Raw genomic sequence first — 8,077 nt, 5'->3', positions numbered from 1 at the left:
TTGGGCATGTCCTGAAGCAAAAGGTCTCTGGTTTGATTCCCGATCAGGGCACAAGCCTGGGTTGTGGGTTTGGTCCCTGGTCAGGGCGCTATGCGAAACAACCCATTGATGTTTTTCTCTTACACTGATGTTTACCACCCTCTCTTTCTTGGTCCCTTCCCCTCTCCCTAAAAATAAATAAATAGTATATTTTTTAAATTAATTTTATCAGTTAAATTATTCTTGTTTATTTTTCTTTTACTTCTATAAATTTTCTGCTTTGTTATTTTACTAGCAGAAACAGCAATTTAATAATTCTCATTATTAGTATTAGTTTTTAAAGCTATGCATTTCCTTCTAAGCATATCTAATCCAAATTAAGTAATCTATTTTACAAATTGATTATCAATGCAATTTTTTAGTTAACCATATTCTCTTCTGTTACTAATTTCAATTAACATGCCTGGTTTCAGAAGAGGCAATCTTATTATTTTAAATATCACTAAATGAAGAAAATATTTTATGATATTGGCAGCTATAGAACATTGTAATAAGCATATCTATTTTATTATAAATTCTTGGAACAGAATTGATCACATAAATTTTGAAGTAATATATATAAACCTAACCACTGAGTGAAATGAATACTGAAAATATTAAAACATACAAACAGGAAAATATTTTATTTATAAAAAGGAAATAAGCTTAATTTGAATATATGATGAATTCAAGCAAAAAATCTTGATATCTAATTGTAAATAATCTTTTCTTTGGCTGTATGTAGTAAAAATTCTTTTGGGCTTCATTCTCATTAAGAGGTATTGTTTTTAATGTATTTTTAATTAAAATGCAAGAATATATGCAAATCCAAGATTATGTGAAGTTGATTTGCATTTATAATAAACCAATTCAAGCAATATGATAGAATTTCATTTAAACCAACATGTATGAGCTTTTGTCTCTTGTGTTTGTACAACTATATTACTGACAAAGCATTGGTCAGATTTTATAAGCATTTAAAAAAATTTAGATAAGTAGCGTTTTTACATAGATGCCCTTTTACATTAGAAGTGCCGTACAATGACTTGAGAAATGTTCTGTGACTTAGAAACAGGTCTGGTTGTCTGTCTGTCCAATAGAGGTCAGGGAAATGCTATACACATGTGAGCAGGCACCTTCAAATGAACTGAATAATGACTTTAATTTAACATTATTTTACTTAATTTATATTCTTTACTTTTATTCTATTTTAAAAAAACATTATTTTTACTGTTTAATGTCATTTTTAACCACTCTCATTCTCGCCACTGCCATCTCTTTTTCTCACACTCAAGTTTAGTCCCCTCACTAATCTTGCCTGGCACCAGTGACAATTCCTTCCTGAGTTCAGCCTTTTATGCATCGGTGTTGTCCCTTTCAGCGTGCTTTCTTTTGTAGTCTCCTGCAGGCTGTGCATTTTTGGTTCCTTGTTATCTACAAGATTTATATATTTTTGCTGCTTCTTTGTTTTTCATTGCAGCACTTGGTAGTTTATTTTCCTCCAGACTCCCAACATTTCTCAGATGCATACTCATGCATCTGCATTCTAATTAAAGTTATGTATTGATGTACTCCTGGTTTCATTGGCTAGTATATCACTAAAGTAGAGAGTGAGTCAGAGGGTGAATGTTCCCAAAACATTTTATAAAATGTGTTACTCCTTGAAGTACCTTCCTTTATAGCAATTTCGTTTGTGCCAGTATTCTGTATCCTAAACTATAGAACACTTAGGCTTATGAAACAGAAATAATTTTGATAACGTAAATGCAAATAAACCCCAGTCATATTTTACTATATTCAAACACCTATTGCTTTTTCTAATATATATTTATTTAAAAATTTTCCCTGGAATAAAATTTTACTTAAATGTGTTTCCCTTAATATTGATTTGTCTGCATTGATGAGATCCAGGGATAGAGATTTCTATGGATTAGATAAATTTTGAACAATTTTCTGTTGTTGCTTTGTAATGGTTTGCTTTCTTATTTGTTTAACATTTATTACACAAAGTTACATGTAGACTTGTCAGTTTTTTTGTTATCATTATTTTGTAATATGCACATATTCTTCCTTAATTTAAAGTAGTTTTCTTCTAAATTTCCTTCAGTGTTTGTTTTGCTTTGTTATGTAACCAATTTTATGGCCTTTTTTTTATTCACAAAAGAAAAGATTTTTTATAAGATATAAGGAGTCATGGGACTGGAATTCTAGTTCTAAACTGGTGGGATCTTTTCAGACTTTATTTAGCATATTTACTAGACAGTTGTTGAGACTTCTTTCTCCCGCTGTGGCTTTGAAAATAATGTGAACAAAATTTAATAATTACTTGGAATTTGCTCTCAGTCCACTGCTAATTTGACATTGATACAGTAAAGAAAAATTGTTTGGCTATGAATTTCAGAAAACTAAAAGTTCTTTAGGAATACAAGTAACATCATTATGTGGCTACCAGGGTAATGAGTTACTCCTATGTTGCTATCAATAAAATATTTATTTTTAACTAATATTATTTTGACAATAAATGTGAAATAATCATAGCTATTACTTTAAAGCGATGGATAATATAAGACAAGGAATTGCCTCTACTTTGTAATGGAAAATTTTTTTAGAAATTCTTTTACATGTAATTTATTTTCTACCATTAGAACAATTCTCTTCTCTGTGACATCCAGAGCAACACAATGGCCTTTTCTATATTTCTAACCTTCAGATATTTGCATATAATTGTTTTCTTACCACAGGCCCCTCCATTTTAATCAAAATGTTGTTTTTACTTTATTTTTATATTTACTTTAAATATATTTTATTGATAATGCTGTTACAGGTGACCCAATTATTAATGTATGTAAATTCATTTCTAGTTTCTGTGATATGTGTAGGTGAGGCACTACAATATCAGGCAATCATTTCTTCATACCTTCTGCTAGTACATTGGTGTTAGCATTATATTTCAATATTTTATATTTGTTTTAGCTTGAATTAACATTGTGGTATTTTTGTCTTGTGACTTAGAAACACATCCATACACCTACTAGTCCAAGAGAAGTCATGTAAATGCTACCCACAGGTGAACAAATTCTATCTTTGTTCCAGATGGTTATTTATTATTTCTAACTGCATTTGTTAAAGGAAACCTTTCTCCCCAAATGGTTAATTACCATCTTCACCATGAATATAATTGTCATATATATATATCTGGGCTATGTTTATTCGTATTCTTTTGTTTTAAAATTTTATATCTGTATTAGTTCCACACTGTAGTTTTTTGATAGCCTCTGAATTGAATTTGTCAATTTAGTTAAGAAAAACTGACTTCTTATGTCTTTTTAATCTTCTATTCAAAAACTTCATTCTAGAGGATGCCACCTGTATACTCTCGGGTGCTTTATTTTTCACTTCTTTGAGTTCATTCTTCTCTGCCTTTGTGTGTGTGTGTGTGAGTGTGAGTGTGATAGACAATGAATATTTGAACAGAGTAGTGACTTGATCTGATTTTAATGGAAATATATTCTAAAGATGCTGTGGATAAATCCTCCTAAAATTCTGTCTTAGGTTTGGTACCCTAGTAACAAAAATAAGAGAAGCAGAATTGGGCACGGAAGAATTTAAATTGTGATACAGCGTCACAAAGAGATCAGACAAATCCACATGAAGCTTGGAAAGGAAGCTGGCCCTCCTGAGTTGTTCAAAGTGCAGCAATGCTGTTTGGGCCTTTGTTCTTTCAGGTCACACAGTTACTGATTGCAACCTGACCCCAATAGCAAGGCGTCTACCTTTGGCTAAAGACAGTGCTAGGAGAGGAACACACATATAAGCCATCAGTAGTCTATGTTCCAAGCAGCTGGGCACCGTGAATGCCACAGTTAAAAGGGGGGAATCCAGGTGGCAGAACAGAGCATGTGCCTCACATGAAAACAATGGAGAGAGGGAAAGTATGATAGTAGTAGCCTAAGTAGGAGGTGATGGTTAACTGTACAAAGGCAGTATTAGGGTTAGTGGAGACAACTGTTAAATTTGAGACATATTTTTAACCAAATTCTAACCTAACGAAACTGCTAATAAATTTGAGGGAGCAGGCAGAGAAGAGAAAAGAGACAAGTGTGATTTCTAGTTTTCCTTTTCCTATCTTATTCCTGAACTTTGAATAAGTAACAATGCAAAGTAGTAATGTGGGGAAATGGCAGAAAGCAAGGGTTTGTGAAGGAAATCGGAAGTTTATTATAGAATATATTATAGTTGAGATGGTTAATATATATTCAAAGTCAAATATGCCGTGTACTATGCAAATCTAGAATTTAGGGAAGCAGTTAAAGCTATACATGTGGGAATCACCACATATTGAGTGGTATTTAAAAATCATAGGACTAGGTACAGTGACCCAGGGCAATGCCTGTCAAGCTTTTCTTAATTCACAATAAAAAGCATTTTACCTCTTAACCCACAGTCATGTATAAATACTGAAATGAAATTTTCACAAAATTGATTGCGTTAATTACACAGGATTGAATATTTGAAAGGAAGCACAAAATTTTATAGTTTGGATACTCATTAAATCTTTAATACAGTTTAAAAATGCAGTACAACAGGAAAAAAGAATTACAGGCAATTATTGGTCACCTGAGAGATTTCTCAGCCTAGCTCCCCAGCCTCCTTTCAAAGCTCCACCCTTGGTCTTTCGCTTATGAACCACCAAGACATGCACATGGAATTTTTGTTTTAAGGGAGCCCAGGAAATTTTTTCTGTTTCCAGACTGATTGTATAATCAGCCGAGCCAAGTGAGAGCTACCAATTTACATATTGGTAAATAATGTAAATTAATTTTTTCTGGGCACTTTTAAGGAATTTTCCACCTTTCAACAGCACATATATATTACTAGGTATTAACACTCATTCTGGTCTTGACCAAGAGTTAACACAAGGTTTCAGGCATTCTCAGAGCTAAAGCATAGGGCGGTCCCAGTACAACTGTCAAATAACTTTATCTCATGCACTTTCTATGTGTGATGATCCCTCACATTTTCAATTCAATTCTTATTTTTTTCATTACTTAAAAAAATCGAATTATTATCCATTAAATTGATTTCATGACTCCTTATTTTCAGGCCTCAATATAAAAAAAACACAAAGCTAGGAAGGATGTTGAGTGGCAAGGAAAGAGTATAGAGAGACAGAATCCTTGGAAATACCAACCCTGAAAGATCGGAAATAGAACAAATAGGGAATAGCATTCCTATTCTAACCTCCAATATCAACTATGTACCTCTTCAGCACTTAATACTTTCTTGTCACTTCTGTATACAGATGGGTGGCATTTTTCTTGTCTCATGTAATAGAAGGAGCAAAATTTTTATGACTATTCATTATGAAGGTTGCTCAGTCTTGTTCCAATTCAATAAGATTCCTATGTGGAATGATCATAGGATAACATTCCTTGGCTTTCAAGCCTCTCATGGAACCCTGTCATCTACAACACAAAATTGAAGTTCCTTGAATGGACATATCAGTTATATGGTTATAGATCTCCATCCCACTTTTCACCTGTAACTCTCTTCTTCATTTTTCTTATAACCAGTGTAAAGAAGGGTCTTTCAATAGGGATCTACCTGCTATGTAACTTACTAGCCTAACTTATGACTCCTTCCTTTTAGACATTATTTTCCTTCATAATAGGCTCATTAACTTTGCTACCTGACCAATTTCTATCATTCCTTAAAGCCCAGTTCATCATAGTGTATCAATTTATATATCGATCTTGTTGTCTAGCTTGCAATTTTATCAATGAGAAATTTATTTTTGTCCTTTTGTTTGTTTTTATATTACTTAATAAAGTTCCTGAATATAAGAAGTATTTAGTAAAATGATTTTTGAATGTGTAAATGAGTTAAGTGGTTATTTAGCTTATGGCAGTGCACATGCTCACTCAACGGGGTGTGCCACCCTCACTGACTAGTACAGTGAAGTCCTCATTGTTCCTGCGTATGCCTTCCAGTCTACTCTCCTTGGCTGCCTGGTTATACTGATTTTGCACACATCATTCTTGTTATATTGACAATGCTTGACTTTTTTCTAGACAGACCTCATATTAGCAATTTCATGTTTCAAATAAATATTCTTAAGTATAGAAAAAAAATCTGCATGTACAGTGTGACCCAATATAAACTGGAATTATCTTCTGGAGGGTGGGCCCCTTGTAGTACATGCTTCCCTGCTACCTGAGTGTTCTAGGAATTCATCTGTATCTGTGTACCAGGTGGCATTGTTGTGAGAGGCTGTGTTTGGATCAGTTAATTTTTTTGAAGACTCTTTAAACATGTTTGCCCATTTCATGATGAGTAATTTACCAGGGCACCTGTTCACACAGCACTGAGTGTTCAGCACTTTTTGACCAAAACCGGCATGACCCCTGTGCTCCACCCTCCCTATTTACCCGATCTCACCCCTGAGCAACCATTTTGCTGATGTGGAAGAGGATAAATAAAATTGATGAGTTCAAAAACTGCTTTGAGCAGTGAAAAAAATGTATGTATAGGTGTGCTGCCTAAAATGGAGAGTACTTTGAGGGTGACTGAAGTTTAAACATATGAGAATAAATACACAGCCATGGCCGGCGTCGCTCAGTGGCTGGATTATCTTCCCATAACCGAGGGCTTGAGGGTTCAATTCCCAGTTGAGGCACATGCCTAGGTTTCAGGCTCATCCATGGTCCTGGTGCAGGCATGTGCAACCCCTGGTTCAGACACATAGGATCCTGGTCCCAGTGCTGACCCCCTGTCTGGGTACTTACGAAGGCAGGCAATGGATGCTTCTCTGCCATCAATATTTTCTCTCTCTGTCTCTAAAAAGCAAACGAAATTGTCCTCGGGTGAGGATAAAGTAAGTAAATATGCAATTTTTAAAAAAATAAATGTTTTTTTTGGGGGGGTGTCCTCCCTAATACATTACCTTTATAGTAAGCTTATAAAACTCCATTTACATTTTTAGCAACTTTAAGTGCACTCAATTAATTTATGTCAAATATCCTTTAGATAAGGGAGATACATATGTCATGTTGCCTTTTTGATCAGATTTTGCATAGTAAGGACCTTGCATCTGAACGATGCTGACACAGCATAATATCAGGGTAATTGCAGTGACATCATAGCAGTTCCTTGGCAGCAATTGTGCTCTCAATAATGCAAATATAGTGCATAATTAAAGTAGAGGAGACAGCCATGATCAGCAGAATGCCTCCTCTGAAGCCTATACAATGTCCCTGTGTTATTGCTATGAGAGCAATGACTGCATCCTGCACCTCTGGGGACAGCACACAATGGGCAATGGGTGAGTGTTATAAATGAGGGAAACTGACATGTGCAACAGCTGTGTATCTTGGTTTCTTTGATGTTTAACCATAACACACACATTGCTCTTTTCAGTCTACCCAAATAGTATGAATACACAGCACAGAAGAATAGATTAGGGGGAAAAAAAATCAATTACACATTTTGCTCTGTTTGAATCTCTTTTAAAGTCCAAGCTGTTCTTGGTCTCATGAACTATTTGTCAATTTTATTGCATCAAATGGCAAAATATTGTATTTATCTTCTAAATGCCTTCTTTAATACTTTAAGATCACAAAACAAATTCTACTTTAGATTCAATTACTGATAATCTCCTTACTGAGAGACATAATCTAACTTAGTTAACTTTTTTATGTTTCTATTATCTCATCTATAAACTGAGAGAGATGTACTATATAAGTATTATGGATCTTCCAAATTTAAAGGACATCATACAGTACATTATTTATTTAGCTAAGTGTCTATCACTATGCAGATATTTAGTGCATTTTAATTATAATTATTACTATAATTATTATTTGTCAATCCTGACCCACCTTTTTATAAACATTTACAATTAAATGATATCAATTAATTTAACATGCGTTTAAGTGTTCTAGACTGGAATGTCTGTAAAAGGCAGGACCTTTGTCTGCATTGTTTGCTATTAAATTTCCAGTATTTAAATGAGTTCCTGGCTTACAAACAGTATTTATGTTGAATGGATTAATAAAATCTG

This window comes from Furipterus horrens, unplaced genomic scaffold (genome assembly GCF_987537825.1).
Source record: "Furipterus horrens unplaced genomic scaffold, mFurHor1.1.pri manual_scaffold_7, whole genome shotgun sequence".
NCBI lineage: Eukaryota > Metazoa > Chordata > Mammalia > Chiroptera > Furipteridae > Furipterus > Furipterus horrens.
This window is presented reverse-complemented; position numbering follows the sequence as displayed.